The 18,700-nt window shown below is 39.2% G+C and overlaps 1 long non-coding RNA gene across 9 annotated transcripts in view; it reads left to right on the plus strand.

Annotated features, from left to right (window-relative positions):
- Positions 1-18,700, plus strand: part of LOC102160169 — a 387,345-nt gene that overhangs the window by 102,882 nt on the left and 265,763 nt on the right. For 3 of the 9 annotated variants that reach the window (XR_002338312.1, XR_002338314.1, XR_002338313.1), the window contains one exon: positions 3,759-7,054. The exons of 2 other annotated variants lie outside the window; for them this stretch is intronic. This is a non-coding gene — a long non-coding RNA (uncharacterized LOC102160169). Of the gene's footprint in view, positions 1-746; positions 7,055-18,700 lie in introns of those variants that run through there. 4 more of the 9 variants (XR_002338317.1, XR_002338319.1, XR_002338320.1 and 1 more) reach the window with 2 other exon arrangements.

Consider the following 18,700-nt stretch of genomic DNA (forward strand, 5'->3'; position numbering starts at 1 on the left):
TATTATAATGCTATCTGAAAATACTGAAAAAATGTCTTCCTTCTGTCTTATATATTTAGCTCCTATTTCCTACTTTTCCCTCCCAGCATTGACTAGTTATCTCCAAAAGGTAATGTTACATAAAATTAAGTAGCAGTGGTGGTGTTGGAATTCCTCTCTTGCTCCTGATGTTAGTGACAATGCTTCTAGTTTTCACCATTATCTACCACAGAAAGTCAAAGGAAGCATAATTAGAAAATAGAAAATACAACATGAGTATCTAGACATAGTTCTCAATGCTATTCAGCAGGATCTCCTTGTAAATCTATTCTAGGTTGTGTCTGATAAGCCCAACAGAAGAAAGGGTGGGGGGAAAAACTGTAATTGCAATGTATACATCTAAGGATAACCTGACCCCCTTGCTGTACAGTGGGAAAATAAAAAAATAAAAAAAAAATAGAAAATACAATGATGACATTAAGACCAAATGTATCAACACATGCAAGTAGTATAAACTCATCAGTCATAAACTGATCTTCAGGTTGGATGAAAAATCAAACTAAGTGCTCTATACAAAGGACACATTCAAAAAAGAGTAATTCATAGAGTTCCTATTGCGGCTCACTGGGTTAAGAATTTAAATAGTTTCTATGAGGATGTGGTTTCTATCCCCAGCCTCCCTCAGTGGATTAAAGATCTGGCATTGCCATAAGCTGAGCTATTGGTCGCAGATACGGCTCAGATCTGGCATTGCTGTGGCTGTGGCATAGGCCGGCAACTATAGCTCCAATTCGACCCCTAGCCTGGGAACTTCCATGTGCCACAGGTACAGCTCTAAATAATAATAATAATAATAATAATAATAATAATAATAGTAGCAAATCAGAAAGGTCAAAAAGGCAAAGATGGAGTTATGACATTAATATCAGCCCATGAAGATAAAAGTGTTAAACGAGACAAGGAAGTGTACTTCAAGCAAATATAAAGAGTAAAAATCCACAAATGGATGTGACTACTTTATGCAATAAATACCAAAAGGAGAAACCAAAACTGATGCTTAGCTAGGCCACCACAGTGAGGTGGGTGCATCCTACACGACTGTACAAGAAAAAAACTTTATCTTAGATAAACCACAGAAAACAAAAACAAAAACCAAAAAGAAACAAGAATGCTTGAATCTCCTCTAAATATAGACTCTTTCCTATACATGTTACTGACTCTAGGAGAGAGTGGTGTTATCTCTGACATCTGAAGATATGCAGCAATTCTTTAGCTAGGATAATCGTAAGGGAAAATGGCCTTTTACCACCAATGGGACTAATGAATGAATAAACTATAAATGTTTAATCCTTGAAGTATTGGCTACGTTCTTTATGCAAGAAACCCAGTTCTCCTAAAGGCCGATCTTCCCTGTAAACATTGCAGATAAAAATACTTTTCTTAAAGCACACATTTTCTTTGAATTTTCCTTTACTCCAACATCAAGTTCTATCAAGCATAAAAAGCAGGAAATGTAACAGAAACGCATTTGGACAGAAATGGACAAATGTGTTTAGAAATGGACAAAAACACAGTGATGGTAACATTAACTCAGCTTTTTTGACCCATGACAAATTAGGGAGACAAAAATAAAGAATATATAGCATTTGAAAAAATATGATTATACTCAAAAAACAGAATATAATTTTATTTCTTACTCATCAGCTTTGTCACTGTTGATTGGCCACAAACAAAAGATGAAGGTATTAGTGTCCTTAAACAAACTCTGTCACTAACTCTACATCTTGTTTGTCTGTCTTTCTATTGGTAAACTGATAACATCCATAGCATTTTCCTCTGTAACTATTTTCCAAACATTTATTTGTTGCTCATTACTAATCCCTTTGTCATGGATTCTCTAGTCATCCCTTATTTTGCTTTCAAGCATTTTCTTTTTTTAACAAAACTCTAGTGAGTTCTTGCTCTTAAAATTCTCCAGTGTTTGGTAGTATCTGTCTGAGGCTGTATAATGCTCTTGCTGAGAGTTTAAGCTCTGAAAATCTCTTTGAAGGTCTTCCTAGGTTTGAATTCTAAGCTTTGCCACTCCCCACGTGACCTTGAGCAAGTAACTGTGCTCACATTTCTTATCCTTAAAAGAGGGACATCTCTAAGTACTGTGTATGCCCTTTGGTGCCCCACTACACCCCTGCTCCAGATCTACTCTGGCCCTGCCCTGCCACTTTCTGTACCCCAGGAGGCTGACCTCTTCTCTCCTCATCATCTGGGCTCCCTGTTTGGCTGCTTTCCAGCTGCATGAGGCCAGTGGAAAGGGCTGGCAGGAAATCAGATGGTGGTGGTAGGAGTGGGAGGAGTGGGTATTTTTTTCTTGTTTTTTCCCTCTGCACCCCTCATGAGGACAGTCCCTGAAGGTGGCCACTCCTCCCTAGCTCCAGCTCTCCGTAGGCCCCATTCCCCCCTTCCCAGTCCTGAGGGCAGTAATGGTATGCCACTGCTCTTTTCTCTGGGTCTCTCACCAGTCCTTTTCCCCTTAACCTGACTACCTTTCTAAGCAGCTCCTTTATTCATGTCTGTTCATTTGAAATATCTGGGGTGAACCATGTTACCCACCATGACCCTGACTGATACAGTTCATAGGACCAGAGATGGCCCTAGTGACTGAAGTCTCAGACAGAGTTGGTAATGTAGTAAGCAAATTCAGGAATGACCTCCACACCTGGGAACACAGGACACAAGCAATAAGTGACATGCTGTTACTCTCACAGTGATGTAAGATGGAGAGCCAGCCAGGGCAAGGCTCTGGAAGATCATCAGGCTGCTGTACTCCCTGAAACTATGACAGTGATGATGACACACATTGCAGGGAATGTTAACTGCCTCTGTCTGTGCCAAAAAGCTTGTATAAAAACAAACATATTGCTTTACCTTCCATTCAAGATTAGAGAACCAGAAAAGTTCTACGGAGGCCTTCAGAGAATCTCTTATTATCAGCTATTGCTGCAAAGCAGACATGAATGAGGATCAGACCTAAAATTGAATTGCTCAGTTGCAGAATTACAACTCTAGTTAAGTACAGAACCTTTGAAGGTCTCTTGTGCTCAGGTTAGAACATTGATTGAGAAGGAAGGATCTTCTGAGACTTCTGAAAAGGACATTTGTGCAGACACAGTTTGAATCTCCAGATCACCCTGAGTCTCCCTTGCTACTACAAAGAGTCCCTCCTCCTTGGTCTCAGGAAACCACCCTTTTCTTTCACAGAGATCTTTCAGTGATACTCCCTAAGGCAGTTGTCTTTCTGGGGAATGCCTGTTCTAGATCCATCCTCAAGGCCTCTGTGCTCCTAAGTGGAGTTAAATCACAGCATGACCCAGGAGAGAACTGTAAATTCACTTCCAGGGTGAGATAATAAATAGACCAAAGGAACTGCAAGTGCTTTTACACATTTTTTTTAGATGTGCTGAAACCTTGGGCATGCATAAGAGAATGAATTCTGAGGGTTTAGACCAGGGACGAGCAACTCTTGGCTTGAGGGAAAATGGCCTACCACCTGTTTTTGTATGGCATGCAAACTAAGAATGATCCTTACATTTCTACATGGTTAAAGAGAGAATGTTTTATGTCACATAAAAATTGTGTGAAATTCAAATTTCAGTGTCCATAAATAAAGCTTTATTAGAACATAGCACTGCCTTTTGGTTATGGGTGCTTTTGTGCTGCAAGGTAGGTAGTCATAACAGGCTGGTTCTCATAGCTGTAGCTGTTTACTCTCTGTCCCTTTACAGAAAAGCTTGCTGATCTCTGCTCCACAACATGGACGTGATGGTTGGAAGTGCCACCATTGAATTGGGATCCTAGTTTTAATGGCGGTAATGAGATCTGGGTTAGGCAGAGGCCAAGTGGTGGTGCTTAGGATCAGAGCGACAAAGTGGGCACAATTTCTATAACAGATGGGATCAAGGTAGGCAACTGATTTGATGCACTAGAGTCTGTGGTGGGAGTCAGTTGATCATGGCGCAAGAGAAATGAAACAGATGTATAGTCTACTAAGATATGGATTGAACTGTTTAGTCTTGTGGACAGAAACGTGTTTAGATTCTCCATGGTGAGCATTTACAGGCGATCACCCTCTCTACACGTGAGCCAGCTCAAAAGTAGAGGGATGGCTGAAAGGACTCTGGGTTTCAGTGGAGGGAGGAACATGGCCACAAATGCACACTGTAAGATCGTTCTCCGAGCATTTTCCACAGGCCATTTATAGGGTGACAGTGCATTGGGAAAAGGGAATTTTCCAGACCTCTCCTATGTTATAAAATACTAGCCCTGGGTTGAGGCTGATCATTAAGTACCCAATATGCCATTGTGACATTCCAGTCAGTGCAGGGGCTTATGGAGGGTAGATAGATGGAGTCTCTTTTTTTAAACAAGTTACTGTTTTGAAAAAATTTCAAACATATTCAGAAATACAGAGAATAGTGATATGAGCCCCACATACTCATCCTCCAGTTTTGACACATATAGGTGTTTTGCCTGTGTTATTTTGTCTTACTGCATTGATGCTTTCCCCTCACCTCTGGGAGATTTCATAAAGATCCCAGGCATCACATCATCCTGACTACATAGCTCCAATAGATAAGGACTTTTTAATGTAACTGTTATATCTTCATTATATCTAGAAAATTAACAACAATTATTTAAAATTATCTACTACATAGTCCATGTTTGAATTTTCCCATTTGTATTAAGAAAGCTATCCTATAGGGTGATTTGGTTGAATTAGTACCTAAATAAATTCCCTACTTGTACTTAGTTGTTGTATGTGAAGGCTCTTTTGTCTTTAATCGTTCCTTCTCCCTACTTTTCAGAACATTTGTTAAATAAACTGGGTCATTAGTTTTATACAATTATCCTTATTTCAAATTTGGCTGATTGCATTCTTTTCATCCTGTTAACTTAGTTTCCCTCCCCGTTTCAACTACCCTCACCAGGCCAGAATAATATATCAGGAGCAGTGCCATATTGCTGGTGGTAAATGTGGATACTGGGGTCACATTTCTGTTTACTTGTGTGATTGGTCCAAAAGCTAGATGGATCTTGAAGAATGGCAATGGGTTATCATAAACTTGAATAAGGATATATCATTGTGCTGCTATTCAGATATGGAGAAAATCAGCACAGTTCCTGCCCCTAGTTTGCAGCTATAGACCTACTGACTTTCTATATCCAATAGTAAATCAGAAGCATTTTTTTTTAATTTTTACGGCAGGGCCCGGAGTATAATTTTAATGTACTATGTTAACTCGCTTGCTTTCTGCTGTAAGGTACGAGGGCACCTTGGTCATCTCCATGTCCCACAGAACATTGCACTGATCCCTTACATTGATGATATTTTGATTATCAGATCCAGTGACCAAAAAACAGCAAATTATGTACACATGCAGTAAGATATTTGTGTGTCTATGGGTAGGAGATAAACCCCAGGAAAATTCAAGGTTCTGCATGTTGGTGAATTGCTAAAATTCTAATGGTCTGAAGTCCATCTGGATAGTCCTTCTAAAGTGAAAGACAAGTTACTATACCTTGCACTTTACATCACAGATAATTTTTGGTGGGACTCTGGGTTTTAGAGGCAGTGTTACCATCTTGCTGTATGTTACTCTGATGAGTGCACTGACTTGCTCATAAGACTGCTAGTTTGAGTAGAGACCTACGGAGAGCACCACAGAAAGTTCAAGCTGTGGTGGACGCTGCATATCCTTTGGACGTAATGATTCTTTGTGTGTATATGGCCTTCAGGAAGCCTCAACAGGAATATCACTGTGGACAGGCTCTCACATCCTAGATTTTAGAGTAAAGTTATGACCTTTTATGCTGCTGAAATTCCGGGAGAAGCAGTTGCTGTTTTAATATGGGATTCTAAAAGAGTTGGAATAGCTGACCATGATATACCAAGGGACAATAAGACCTGAGAAACTGCTCATGATCTGGGTGTTTTTGACCTATCATAGCCTAAATTCCATGGCAGCAATCCATTTTACTTAAAAATAGATCTGGGTTTGAGCAGTTTTGGGGGGCACAAGTAAATCTGATAAAAAGGTGGCTCAGACTCACATGTTACCATTATTTTCTCTTTCACTTCCTTTCCTTCAGCTCATACCCATGGCCTCATGGGTCAGGGCCTATGACCACTTAACAGAAGAGGAAAATTGAACATCCGCTTTACATATGGGTGTGCATAATATATAGGCACCAGCTGGTAGAGGAGGCCTAACATACTTTTACAGACCTTCTTAAACTTGTCTATGTTCAGAAGTGGAAGGGGAGGTTCCAAAGGGACAGAACTTTCAGCAGTGCATATGGTGGTTGCTCTCCTTAGAAAGAAAGGTGGCCTGAAGCATGGATCTGCATTGAGTCACAGGCTTGCTAACAGGGTAGATGACTGATCAAGATCTTAGAAAGGAAGAGTGGTGACAAGAAGGTCTGAGGAAGAAGAATTCACCCATTCAGTACAGACTCTTAGTCATGAGGTGGCAAGATGGCCTGTACTACAGATGCCAGCCTCTTTGACCAGCCACGATGATTCTTGCTCAAAAGACTTCTTGACAAAATAGGCGTGGCATCAAGAATGGAAGTTACACATAGACTGAAAAGCAGACTCTCCCTTACCAAGTCTAATCTGACTATTGCTCTTGCTGAGTGTCCAACTTATGTATAGCCCAGACCAATACTTTGTCCCCAGTATGGCTCCATCCTTCAGGGGGAACCAGCCAGCCACTCTCTGGGAAGTTAAATGTATTGGTTTCTTACCATTATGGTGGGGGAAACTGTCCTTACAGGATTCATATTCTGGTTACAGATTTTCCTTCCTTCCTTTTGTCAGCACCACTGTCTACCATTGAGAGACCCACAAAATGCCATAGTGTTCTTTAAGGAAATCATCTTCAACCAAGAAGCTCATTTCATAGTGAAAGAAGTCTGGCAGTGAGCTTGGGCCCATGGAATTCAATCATGAGGTCTTCCTGCTTCTTCCTGATTGAAAAACAGCTGGACTGAAGAGTAGACAGGCCTACTGAATGCTGAGGTATGAGATCAACCTGAAGATAACACTCTGTGATGTTTCAGTTGCTGTCCCACAGAAAGTAGTACAGCCTTCATATCCTTAATGTTTGTATCATTCCCCCATAGCCATAATATACAATTTGGAAACCGAGAAGTGGAGCAGTGAGTGACCCTTCTCTTTATCACATCTAATAATCTGGAATTTCTGTAGCCTTGGTCTTGGTAAGCTGGCAGTGCTAGTGCTTAGGGGAGGGATGCTACCATTAGGTTATACAATTCTGTTGCACTAAATTAGAGAGACTGCCCCCTGGCCATTTTAGGTTCTCCAAGGCATTTAAATGACAGGCCATAATGCCAGATCCCTCTTATCAAAGGGAAATGAGTTACCTGTTATATGAGAGGAAAGGAAGATTTGGTCTCAAGTGTTGTCACCAGGGCACCTCTAGCATTTACCGCCACCTGGCACCCTGCGTCTGTGTTTCTTGTCCTCGCTAAACTGTAAGCACCATGAGGGTGCGACAGTGTCTATGTTCATTCAATGCTATATCTCTCATTCCTGCGACTTAGTTTTAGTGGCTTAATAAATACTTGCATGCACACTAGTATCTTTATCAATTGGGAGTTGAACTTCTGGACTCTGGAGTCTGGGTTTGTGTCTAGATTCTATTCCTTTCTACCTGTTTGACCTACAGAAACTTGTGACCTGAATCTTTCTCTGCTTTAACTTCCTTCCTTTGTGCAGGGGCTATGACCTCAGGTCCAAGTCTCTTACCCACAAATGCAAAACCCAAAATGTTCTGAAAACTCTATGTTTTTGTCAGTTTGGCACAAGCTCATTTGGGTGGCAAAATCTGGGCCTGATTTGAATTGATATGAGTTATTTACACATATTATGTTTCCAACTCAGTGTGAATATTCATTGATTTCACTGCAAGATACTGACATGTTTGAATACAAAGTGCTTCTCTAAGACTTGTGAATTGTATATCTTATAGGGCACATGCACCTTATTCCCTTTCTAAAATCTGAAAAAAAAATTTCAAGACATATTTGGCTCCAGGGCTTTTGAATATGAGTTATGTACCAATAATAGACTTATCTTACTGGGCTGTTGTTGGACCCAATGGATTAATACATAGAAAGTGCTTAATGCTCGCCTCACAGTAAACAATAAATGTGAGTTGTTATTAGTATTTTAAGACCTTTTGCTTTCTCTGATTCTATGGGAGGGAGTCTCTTTAACTTATTTCCCATCCTATCTGAGCCCTGTTGGTATGTTTTTGAGGGTATCATGGGGCCTGGGTGATGTGTTTGTTTCTGTTGTGGGAGAGACAGAGGAGAGGACAGCTCATTTAGATCATGGAAAGCTATGTTTTGTGAGCCTGGTCTCTGCTGTCACTACTCCAGTTTAATTCAGAGCCCTGCCCAGAGTTTATTACAGCTTTGTGATGACGTGTCCAAGGCCTGGGGATGCCCAGCTTAGGGTGGATCCTGGATACCGATCTTTCCATAAAGACAAGCTGCACCTTCTTCTTTACCCCCTTCTTCCCACCTGTTCATCCTACCAAAAATATGGTGAGACCCCAACTTCAGGGTCTGCTGGGAAGGATAGGCCCTGCCCCCACACTCAGGGCTCTCTTTGGCTTCTTTGCCCCAGGCCTCTTTCACCTTCAAAGGAGCTGGTTTTATGTCTCTCTGTTCATATTTCCTTTGTTTTTGGTCTTCTGTTTTTCTAGATTTATACATTTTGTTGACTATAATTAGCCCTAGGTCACTGTGAATAGCTTGCCTTTTCTTTGCAGCTTTGTTCTCAGCTGGAAAAAAAAAAAAAATAAGACACAAAATAGACAGCTCCTGAGATTTTTTTTTTTCTGATTCTGAGGCGACACTGGCAGATTTTTATGCTTCTTTTCTTCTTTGGACTTTCTAAACTTGTCTTCTTCCCGCATTGGAAGTATTCTTTATGTATATGAGAAAAAATAAATCATATATATACGATTTTGCCTTCTCACTCTCTCTTTTCCTCCCTTTTCCATTCACTATTAGTGGCCATACTAGTTCCTAGAATCATCTCTTTCTCCTTTTTTTCTTCCTTTTCACGAAGTGAGCATAAATCCTGTCTCTTCTTATGTTTGATTTTTACTGTTTTTTATGTCTTTTTTTACTTCAAGTTTATAAATTTCTTTAGTTGTGGTGGAAGAGAATCTGTGATACTTTCACTCTGCCACCTTTCCTGAAAACCCACTTCATTGTCGCGTGTGGTATAAGAGTATGCTGCTCTGTAGGGGCGTTCGTTGGATTTAATGGATAAGGCTGACTAGACAGAGGACAGTTAAACTTTTGTGTGCAGAAGGGGGTCTGTAGAATTGAGCCCTGGTGAGTGTCACAATCAATTCTGTCAATGAAGTTGCATTCATCATTCAGCTCATACACTTTTTTATTGTATGCATAATTTATGCGCACCTACGATGAGCCGGGGACCTGCAGATAGAACAGAAAAATTAAAGAAACAGAAAGTCTTACCTTAATGGAGCTTACACTTTATTGGACGGAAACAGGCTAAAAACAAAATAAATAAGTACAGTATTCTGCTTATTAGAAGATGTAAGAACTATGGAGAAAAATAAATCAAGGAAAGTTTATCGAGCTGGAGGCAGGGGGAGGGGGAGAAAAGATTTGAGGAAGGGAGTCATGCATATTTCTGGGAGAAAGAACTTTCCAGGCAGAGCGAACAGCAAGATAACGTTTCGTCCCCATTTTTTCTTTCACCTTTCTGCTGGATATAGCAGATAAAAGTCCTTTTAATGGTCTGGGCTGCTCAGAAAATTGTTTCCATTCTTCACTTCAGTATCCATGTATAAGATAGCCGGAAGGGTCTGCCTATTTTAAAGCAATTATTAATACTTGTAATAAAAGTTTAGTATGCCTTTTGGCTCTACGATAATGAGTATGCATAAATTAGTAACTGTCAATAAATATATGTTCTAATAAATTTAACTTGGTGCTTGTTCTTCTTAGCACGGAGGTGACTGGTTGGAAACCCAAGCAGAGGGCCTGAGTGTCATCAGATAAACATCTATGAGTTTCAGAAGATCTACCAGATTCTTTCAGAGAAAAGCTTCTTCCCCTTTTCTATCTGTATGTTGTTCCCTCTTTTTTTAACGGTCAGAAGGCGGTCTGGATTTTCATTGTGATTCCCTCTTTAGTATCTGCGTTAATCTATATGATCTAAAAGGAAACAAATGTCTGCTTCCCTGAGCTGGTTGGTTTTATCAGGTGATTTCAATCTGAAAGCAAATTGTTCTCTGGAGAATATATGCTTATTGCTGGTGTTTTTTGAGAAAGGATTTAGCAAATAGCTTTCAACATACGCCTTGTTCTAGTTAAAAAAAAAATAAGACAACAGTATTTGGGATTTAGAACAATGATCTAAAAATAGCTGAGAAACTACTCCCATTTGGAAAAAAAATCGCTATAAAATGATTTTTTCTTTCTCATTCTGAGCATTGCATAAAGCAAAACCAATTCACAGCCACTAAAGGATATTCTCAAAGAGAAATCTCAAGTCATTTTCAGCTCCAGGCCCGGGAGACCTCATTATACTGCCATTACAAACAGACCTGCAGCAAGTTGTTTATGCCTTTCTGCTAGTGAGTTAAGCAAATGGCACAGGGATTGTTATGCAGATACATTAACTAGTTGCTGGCACTTAGACAAATATGCCCAGTGTACCTCATTTTATGGAATTAATGCATTTTTTGAATGACTGAGTTCTCATTTAATTGTGTCTTTAAAGTTTTACACCAGTGAGCCTCAAAGGACACGCTCCCTGAGCAGGTTTATCAGAATCACTGATGTTTACAGGTCTTTTTGAAAATCCCCCTTTCCTACCCCACTTCTTTTCTGCTCTGTCCTTCAACAGGGAATGGGAGTTCTCCCTGAATCACTTCCACAGAGAGTAAGAATCTTGGTCTTCTTTGGAGATTAAGGCTTCAGAAACGTTGGAGTGGAGATAAGGTTAAGAAATGTGAAGAGACTTGCCTTTCCAGGGTTCTACAGAATCAAGCCTGCACCTCAATCATGTACCACTTTCCCCTGTGCAATGTTATTCTTTGTCATGTGTGTACACCTAGAAGCATTGTGAGAGTCAGAGTGGTGATTGCTAGTTTCATAGTGCCTTGTACATAGCAACTGCTCAATAGTTATTAAATGATAACTATTGAACAATTGGTGAATGAATGATTTAAAAAAATTTTACTGAAGTATAGTTGATTTACAATTTCGTGTTCATTTCTGCTGTACAGCGAAAGGACATTTATACATCTATATATATACTTTTTCATATTCTTTTCCATTATGATTTGTCATACGATATTGAATATAGTTCCCTATGCTATACAGTAGGACCTTGTTGTTTATACATTCTGTACATAATACTTTGTACAGTCTACCAGTCCCAAATTCCCAAACCTTTCCTCCCCATTGGCAACTGCAAGTCTGTTCTCAATGTTTGTGAGTCTGTTTTTGTTTCACAGATATGTTGATCTGTGTCGTATTTTAGATTCCACATATAAATTATATAGTATCTGTCTTTCTCTGTCTGACTTTGCTTAGTATTATAATTTCTAGGTCCATCCATGTTGCCACAGACAGCATTGTTTCACTCTTTTTAATGGTTGAGTAATATTCCTGTGTGTATGTATCTATACACATGTATGTATATATATATATTATACACACACACACACACATCCCATATCTTCTTTATCCATTCATCTGTCGATGGATATTTAGGTTGTTTCCATGTCCTGGCTATTTTAAATAGTGCTACTATGAACATAGGGGTGCATGTACTTATTTGACTTATAGTTTTATCTGGGTAAATACCCAGGAGTGGGATTGCTAGATCAAATGGCAATTCTTAGTTTTTTAAGCAACCTTTATACTGTTTTCCACAGTGACTGTACCAATTTACCTTCTCACCATCAGTGTAGGAGGGTTCCCTTTCTCCACACTCTCTCTAGCATTTGCCATTTGTTGGCTTTTTAATGATGGCCCTTCTTTGACCAGTGTGAGGTAGTACCTCATGGTAGTTTTGATTTGCATTTCTGATGAATGAATGATTTTAAAGATACTGTATTTTGAGGTATCAAAATGTAATATAGATTATCTCTATAGTCCCTTAAGGGACTTAAAATCTAATTAGCAGAATAAAGCATACATATGTAAGGAGGAAATACAAATCTTGGATTAAAACATAACAGTTTTCTAAGGAGAACAAATTCCATTAATATGAGAAAACATTGTATTTGGCAGAGCATCTTGATGGATTTGCATATGCAAGTGTAGGCCTTGATGCGGTGAGAGGAAGGACTAAAAGGAATTGAATTGTTCTACCAAACAGAATGAAAAAAAAAAATTAGAGTTTCTTGAAGGTGTTCCAGAAGGAATGGGAGAGGAAATGAGGATGATCAAAGGGGGTAGGTGAAAGGAGAAAGAGAAACTGATGCAGTGAAGTGAGCTGGGGTGCTACGAAGAGTCAGTCAGTGAAACCCCTAATAGGAGTCCTCAGATTTTAATATCGTATTCCTTTTTTTGATTGTTGTGATGTAGACCCCTGCTCCGCCTTCCCTGCGATTCAGTCATGAGTCATTTCTGAATGAGTGTGGTGCCAAACAGTAACCAACTGGAAAATGCTCTAATTGTGATATAAATTTCAAAGTTTTGGTTAAATCTGTCATTTATACAGCATCTCATATGTGTAGGGTTTATTTGCCTATCATTGGCTTGTTTTGTTTTATAGACATCAGGGAAAGGGGAAGACTTCCACTTCTGGATGGACCAAGGGTGAAATAGGAACAGCATGTACGGGAGAGAAAGAGGATCCCCACACAGACTGAAGTAAACACGCATAAGAAAAGGTTTAGAGCCAGAAATGACTCTGAGCATCAAAGCTCCCTAAGGTTCACCAGCATCTTGTGGTGTGTCAAAGATGGGCAGGAGTGGGGTTTGACACATACTTAGATAGATCTTAATGTGTAGAGAGGCTCTAGTGATATCTGAGTTACAGATACTTGAAAAAGAAATTGAATCACGACGCAATATACTGTACATGTCAGATGAATGACAGATAGAATAAACTGTAGAGAAGTTCGAAGTGGGGAAAGTCATTTGAGCTGAAGTTGATGGGAAAAAAATTTTTTGAAGGAATTAGAATTCAACTAGAATCGTGTGAAAGAGAGAAGTGAAATTTCTGATAAGAGATTATTACTCACTCAAAAAATGACCACTCACTTATTTTGCTCTCAGAATTGGTCAGACACTATGTTACACTGTCCAGATACAAAGACCATTAAGACATAATCTTCGTCTTCAAGGATCACAAACCTAAGGATGAAAACCATTTCATAAGCAAATAATAATATCTTATATTGGGTTGAACCCTACACTGGAGTATGAAGAAAATCCCATGGAAGGACTCACAGGAAAATGATTATTTCTACTCGGGTTGTTTCAGGGAAGATTTCACTAGGTACTTGCCATTTGAGCTGGGTCTTGAAGAAGCATGAAAGAGCCTATGACTAAGTAAAGAGTAAGAAGCATGTTTTCATCAAAGGAAATAATGTGAGCAAAGCTCAGAGACCAGAACTACATGAGTGGGTAAAATATGGCAAAGTCTGCTGTGGCCAGAGCACAGGGACTGTGTTGGGAGAAGTCTGGAATGTTACCTTCAGGCAAAGAGGCAAAAGGCCTGAATGGTGTTATTTATAGACAGAAGGAGCCTTCACAGGTTTCTAATCTGGGAAGCGTGAGCAGATTTATTTTGGAAAGATAATTGAATTTTGGAGGAGGATGACAACAAAAGAGGAGAATTTGATGGCTAACACTGGTGTGGTATTTACTTTGTGCTAGGTCTATTTTTTAACCCCATTTTATAAATGACAAAGTTGTGCAAGCTCCATAGAAAACAGGTGGTGGAATCAGGTTTGAACCCATTGGTCTGACTGCAGAGTCCATACTGTTAAATGCTGCAAAACCAAAGTGAAGTCTAAGTTAGAGATCATGAGGTCTTAAAATAGGACAGTGTGTTCAGGACAGTAAAATGGAATCCCAAACCACTAGAAGTGTGGGGAAAAAGGTGACAAAAATGATCAGTTTCTTGTTTGGATTACCTGATAAATGGCGAAGACAGGAACCAGAAGAGATGTAACAATTTATTTAGAAAATAAGAAAAATGCTGCTTTTCAATAGATCACCATCATTATGCTCTCAGCAAGTATCTAACTAAATGGTGACATTGACACATACTATTTCAGTACATAAGGACAGGCTCAAATTCATGAAAATGCTCATGTTACAACTGCAGGATTAAATTTAAATCTGGGTTACACAATGCCAAAATTTCAAGCATAAAGGAGAGGTTCAGTTAATCAATCCATCACTCTGTTGTTTGGGGTCATGTAACAAGAACATCTGGAAAACTGAACGCGTTTCACTTTTTATATAGATTCTTTGCCATTATGTAGCTGCCACATTTAAGAAATGAGGCCAACCTCAGAGATATGTATGCAAAGAAGCAGGCAGTAATAGCATCTGCGGCCGTTTCTGGATTGTTAAAACATTCTTAGCCCCTGGCATGTGCATATAGATGGCTGAATTTCATGAAATAATAAAAAATAATAATGCTTCTGATGGGCTTTACATAGCTGCCAACACTTTCTCAGGAAAAAAAAGATAAAAACCAATATGCATTCCTTAATGATTAGTGATATGGCAGCATGCCTCGCTCTTTAATATTTCTTGATGTGTTTCTTGAATGCTCATAATGTTTTTGGAACTGAAATGTAAAGATTAAAGGAAGTTCAGTAGAGTCAAACCACACATGTTTTATTCCTTGTATATATATTTTTTAACCAGCTAGGGGAATGTTAAGATATTTTGTTCCCTACAAGGTGACCTATTTAGAAAATTATCTCCCTTTGCTGGACCCATTGCTAACATGGTGCTGACTTGCTTTTTGCTTATTTAGTTGTTTTGTTTGTTTGTTTTTCTTTTTAGGGTTGCATCTGCGGTATATGGAAGTTTCCAAGCTAGGGATTGATTCAGAGCTGCAGCTGCCAGCCTACACCACAGCCACAGCAATGCTAGATCCGAGCCACATCTTTGACCTAAATGGCAGCTTGCAGCAACCCTGGACCCTTAACCCACTGAGTGAGGCAAGCATCTAACCAGCATCCTCATGGATACTAGTCGATGGTTTTTAATCCACTGAGCCACAACAAGGAACTCCCTACTTATTTAGTTTTTAAATTTGTTTATTCATTCGGCGTTTATTCAGCTGTTTCCTTGTGCATTAGTATGGTGCTGGGCAGTTTTCATTTGAAGCCACTGGAGGACAGGGATCCATCTGTTTGCATGGCACACAAAGACAGACTGAAGTGTGCCAGATGAATGATTCTGCCTGATGACAATATGATGAATGATGATGTCTGAATACCTTTGGGGATGCCTAGTTACTTATTTGGGATATGAACCTGTCACTCTGAGCTGTAGTATATAGTATGTATGTAGTATATAGTATGTAATAATCTAATATATAATAGAGGAAAGAATTAACCTTTGTTTTACATCAAATATTTAAGAAAGGGTAGACTAGTAAAATCTTAATCCCTGAGACCTTCAAAGAATAGCACCTGATTACTGGATTCTTACCTAAAAGTGTGGTCAAAAGCTACCTGCTACTGAATGTCTTCTCTGCCATGTATTTACAGATGAAAGCACTAAGCATTAAAAAAAAAATTGTATCTAGTTTGATATCTATAGCAACCTAATGATGTGGTAACATTATTCCCATTTTTTAAATGATGAACCCAAAGCTTGAAGAGATAGAATAACTTTCTGGAGGTCATAATATTAGTGAAGCAGGCCTTCAGGGCTCCAAATGCTGTATGTTCTTTCTACTGCAACCGTGCTTGAGTGTTAACAGCATCTCAGGGGACTCAGCTTTAATGGAGGGATCAAGACCTGGAAGGAAGTCAAGGAACACATCCTATAGTTAGAATATAGAAGCCATTTATAGATTGTTATGAGTCAAGCAAAGCCCCGCCTCCCCACAACACTGTGGTTATGATCAATGTCTATTCAAACTTATCTCCTTAGGTCTCTGGACCTAGCTATTTATTCATTTGATGAGCTTGGGGAAAATAAATTTTCTGCAGGCACTATCTGTGTGACAAAGGACAGAACACAGTGAAAACAAGCCATATTTGTATTGATGTATTTAAATTATGGTCCTTTCAATCTAATCCCACACATAGCTATTAATTGAGCATCTATAATGTGCAATTTTATCATGCTAATTTCAATAAGAATGTTTAAAAAGCAACAAAAAAAGAAATATAGTTACTCTTCTCCTTAGGTTTGCCTGGGGAAGAGTAGTCCAGCTGTTCCCCAACCTCCTTTTTTTTTTTTGCTTCTTCACAAGGCTTATTTGTTCAGATAACTTGCAGCATTTTTACTCAAAAAATTCTAAGTCAAAATTGCAAAGGATCGGATGACTCTTCTAGTTTGGAGCAATATCATAAAATTTAATAAGTAAAATCACCACATGATGGTAATGTTTAGGGGAATATTTGAGGAAGTTAGCCAAGAGATTGCCAGCATGATTCCAAGTGTGGGAATACACAAAACATTGAACAAAATACTCTGAGCATCAGCTCAGGACTGAAATATAATTTGGATTAGAAATCACATATAGCTGGTAGAAATTGCATAGAAAAAAACACTTGAATTTGTAAAATTCAAGTTCAAATTTGTTACTTAATTTTTCCATATTTTTTTTTTTTATGAAATGCCATTCCCATTAGATAGTGAAAACGAAGTCTGTTCACATCAGACAAACTTGGTCAAAGTAATGGCTATTCTGATCACATATATAGAGTCAAGTCAGAGTTTTTCTTGCTTCCCTTTATTAGATTAAGTTTCCAGAGGTTTACAATAGGACCACAGCATTAGAGAAGTGGGAGTGAGGGGCTGAGGTGGGGTGGGGGTGTCTGCTCTTTGAGCATTCTCTGTCTGCCTCGGCTATGGCATGGTCCTCCTTGTTTTAACATCCTGATATTCACAGTTCTTGAATTCCAGGTCCAAGTGCTTTGAAGTTTCCTCTCTCAAACTGCAAGATCCACTCTCAACCTTACCCACTTCCTCTTTGAGGGCTCAGGAACAGTTTTCCTTAAACACTTTGGGTTACCCACAACTTTGCCAGACTGCTTGTAGGCACCTTTGTCTAGATGGCTTGGTTGACAGCAGCCATTTGACTTCCTTCATGAAGTCTGGCACCTCTCTTGGCTACACTTTGGGAAGGGAAGCATATATCTTCTCTGGTCTGGGATGCCAACACATTTAACTGGCTCTTCTGCTGTTCTGATATCCCAGGCTCAGCAGTTTTATGGAGGCAGGGGGCGTGGCCATCTTTCTCTGTGAAAATCCAAGAGTTTGCTGACTTAGTTTCTTTCCTCTCCATTTCTGAACATTCTCCCCCACTAGCCCAGAAATCTTGTCCCAGTGGGAAGTTGGAAAAACTGAAGAGGCAACTATCCTTTCAACCTCTGTTTATGGGGCCTTCAGGATTTTGGCTCTTTGTTTTGGCACTTAAAAACCTTGATCTTAAAAAAAGAAAAAAAAGCCTTGATTCTTGCAAATCAAGAACACCTTGGCTTTCTACACTATTATTTTTTTGCTAAGAGTTCCAAAATCTATTTATAAACTCAGTTGACTCTTATGCTCTCAGCTCTATCTCTCTGTCCACTGAAGAAACAAATGCCAACTGATTCAATGGGTAAAAGTTTGTAGGGCAATAAGCAAAATTCTGAAAAGCAAATGTTTCATTTTCCCTGAATTGTGTTTCTCCACATTTAACTCCATGCTCATTATTTTTCACCCTGTAAAGAGTACTCCTCTTCTACCCATTCTAATCATTATAGTCTCAGGAAGATGGCATTGTAGTATTTGTCCAGAATCTGTTTCTCCAGGTGTGTATTCTCATACATGAGGCTGTGTAGGCTGTTGATCATCATCTGCCCCTGGCTTTAGTGTCATGTGAAAAACCTGGTTATTGGGTGAAGTTCTTACCTCCCTCAGCTAGGAGCGCTATTTTCATAAAGTGTTTCCTTTTATGTGATATTTTTCTTAGGTGGCTCAGACATGAAGGTAGGAAGAGCTTCTCTGAGTGGGGGAAAGAAGAGAGGAACAGCAGCAGCCTTTTTAGAAAAGTAGCAGATATTTCTTTTTGTTCTTTCACCCAGTGCCTTCCTCTCTGCAGTGTTGGGGCCCCAGCTTTGAGCCAAAATTATCAGGGGTCCCAATTGAGTCTTGACTCCCTTCTCCCTTCCTGGCAACCTCTGTTCCACTTTCTGTCCCCATGGATTTACCTATTCTTCATATTTCATTTGATTGGAATCAAACAAGGTTCTTGCTTTTGTGTTTGGCTTATTTCACTAAGCATAATGTTTTTAAAACTCATCAAGTTTTAGCATGTAACAGAACCTCATTCCTTTTTATGCCTGAATAATATTCCGTTGTTTGTCTATACCACATTTCATTTATCTGTTCATCTATTGATGGAAATTTGCGTTGTTTGCACCTTTTGGTTACTGTAAATAATGCTACA

The sequence above is a fragment of the Sus scrofa genome, chromosome 1 (genome assembly GCF_000003025.6).
Source record: "Sus scrofa isolate TJ Tabasco breed Duroc chromosome 1, Sscrofa11.1, whole genome shotgun sequence".
Classification (NCBI taxonomy): domain Eukaryota; kingdom Metazoa; phylum Chordata; class Mammalia; order Artiodactyla; family Suidae; genus Sus; species Sus scrofa.